The sequence below is a fragment of the Engraulis encrasicolus genome, chromosome 21 (assembly GCF_034702125.1).
Source record: "Engraulis encrasicolus isolate BLACKSEA-1 chromosome 21, IST_EnEncr_1.0, whole genome shotgun sequence".
In the NCBI taxonomy this organism is placed as follows: domain Eukaryota; kingdom Metazoa; phylum Chordata; class Actinopteri; order Clupeiformes; family Engraulidae; genus Engraulis; species Engraulis encrasicolus.
In genome coordinates, this window is record NC_085877.1 from 10,321,121 (window position 1) to 10,323,620 (window position 2,500).

Below are 2,500 nucleotides of genomic sequence, written 5' to 3' on the forward strand. Positions count from 1 at the left end.
TGTTGTTGTTTTGTTTACAAGTTTGTTTGTTTGTTTGTTTATTTGTGTCAGAGGTCAAAGGGAGTATTCCAAGTACCCAAGGTGTTTTTCTCGACAACGTTGTTGCTAAATAAGTTAGCAATTAACTTGCTCGCAATGCAAATTCCCGTTGGGAACAAAGTAAGTTGCTAACTGGTTAGCAACGATGCTTTCGAGAAACAGGGTACAGGTTCGATAATTAACCTTGAGGTAGTGGTAAATCATCTAATATCAGAGCCCGGATTCCTTATTTTCTTGACTAAAAGGTCCCTGCAGGTTGTCTATTAGTGTTTTACCACTTCCTGCAGGTGAACTTGGCCAGGCTTATCACTTCACCATGTTCTTGGAATACCACCAAGGTCCACAATTGTCTCAGCATTTTCGTTATTTTGGTCACCCTATCCTAAGCGGTCCCTAGTGACTCTCGAGCGGGCCATTTTAATCAAAGAATGTGAGCTGTCTCAAGTTCAGTAACGTAACAGAAAGGCATAAAACAACAGAAAAAAAAGATATCAGGTTCCACCAGGAAGAGAGAGACAAAAGACGTGAACAAAAACATGAACAACAAACAAACAATAAAATACACAAATTGATCAGGTTAGGACCAAGAGGGGCAGGGGGGAACCAAATAAATAAGATTAAACGTTATGTCCAGATTCAAAAATTCACACTCTCTCTCTCTCGCTTGCTTTCTCTTTCTCTCAAGTTGTTTGTTTTATTTTTTGTCTAGTCATTTTGGTCGGGAGGGAGCATGAAGTGTCTGTGTGTCAATCTAAGAGTCGGATCAAGTCTGGCGTGTTAATCAAGTGGTCGGCCTGACGCGTTGATGTTACGATGTTGCCGTGGTGACTTGCAGTTCAGCTTAGGAACGCACAGATGCGCAAAACTCGGAGTTCAGGACCCCATTTCTCGAAAGCATCCTTGCTAACCGGTTAGCAACTTACTTGGTTCCCAATGGGAAATTGCATTGCAACCAAATGAGTTGCTAACTCAGTTAGCTAACTCAGTTAGCAACGATGCTGTGGAGAAATGCACCCCAGAACAGCAGGTGTGTGTGTGTGTGTGTGTGTGTGTGTGTGTGTGTGTGTGTGTGTGTGTGTGTGTGTGTGTGTGTGTGTGTGTGTGTGTGTGCTAGCATGTTTGTGTGTAAAATGCTATTTCTCCTCAGCTTGGGATATGTCTGCGTCTGTGCATATACATGACCCATGACCCTCGACTGTGTGTGTGTGTGTGTGTGTGTGTGTGTGTGTTTGTGAAGGCTTTTGAACCTCAGCCCTTAGTGAAACAGCTGAAGGCCACACAGACGGTAACGCAAAGACGACTAGCTGTGCACACGGCATGCACGCACACACGCACAGAAACCAAACAAATTCTTTAAGGTGTTCCTGCATACTCACTCACTCTGCCATCCACACACACACACACACACACACACAGACATCTGAAAACCTCAAACTCAATAAATACATGAACGAGGAGGTAAGGCAGTGTTGACATGCACTCATCACAAGGAACATGGGCGCACGCACACACACACACCCACAATCACACACAAGCACGCACATCCGTATTAAAGTATAGAAGCAGGCACACACAAACCAAAACATATGCACACTCGCGCGCGCACACACAAACACAGAAGAGAACAGTATGCACATTCGTATTGTTGTTGGCCGCAATTAGGCCCCTCCCCTCCTTTGACCTTTGACCCTTGCCCAAGGGTTTCCACATGACCTCCCGCTCCACAGCAGGAGCATCCAGCACCCCAAGTCCGCTTGTTCGTCTCTTTATTTATTATTTGTTTATTTTGTATTTGTCTTTGCAAGAACATATCGTGGATTTGATTATCACCTGTCTTTTTTTGTTGTGTTTTGGTCAGCAAGTCCAGTGACACTTCTGATTCCAGAGGAGGAGAAGCTGGAGAGGATGAAGGAATCCATATTCTCCCGCTCAGTTTCTCGAGAGGAGGAAGGAGGAGAAGGCACGTAACATACATAATGCTCCTCATCTGTCTCCAGCTTTTCCTCCACCTCCTCCTCCTCCTCCTCCTCACTTTTCAAGGTTCCAAAGGAAATGAAGCAGGAGAACACCTTTGGAAAGGACCGCTCATGATGTTCCCAAAGTAGAACCCAATGGGAACACCATCACCCAATCCCAGGTAGAACCCAAATCCCCCATCCTTTTGGAACAGAACCTCATGATGAAAGGGAACACGATCACCCATCTCCTCCTCACTGTTCCGATTCTAGTGGAGGAGAGCAAGAGAACTCTACCAACAGGCCATCTGGCTGGCAGACTCCTCCTCTGTTCTCCGGACATCTCTAGAGTTTGCGGATGATGGGAACAGATGTGCAAAGCTCTCCTCTTCTCTTCTCCCCTCTTCTCCCCTCCCCTCTTCCTCCTCCCGTCTACCTCCTCCTCCTCCTTCTCGTCTCTCTGAATGCCAGTTTCCAAACAGTTCTCCTCCTCCTTCTCTCCTCCT

General features: G+C 46.0%; 1 protein-coding gene across 1 annotated transcript in view; it reads right to left on the reverse strand.

Annotated features, from left to right (window-relative positions):
• Positions 1 to 1,572: 1,572 nt before the first annotated feature.
• mllt3 (MLLT3 super elongation complex subunit) overlaps positions 1,573 to 2,500 on the reverse strand; it is an 82,882-nt gene continuing 81,954 nt past the window's right edge. Inside the window, exon 14 of the mRNA XM_063187542.1 lies at positions 1,573 to 2,500. This exon is cut by the window's right edge and continues 147 nt beyond it. The gene's annotated coding sequence lies outside the window, so the exon portion shown is untranslated.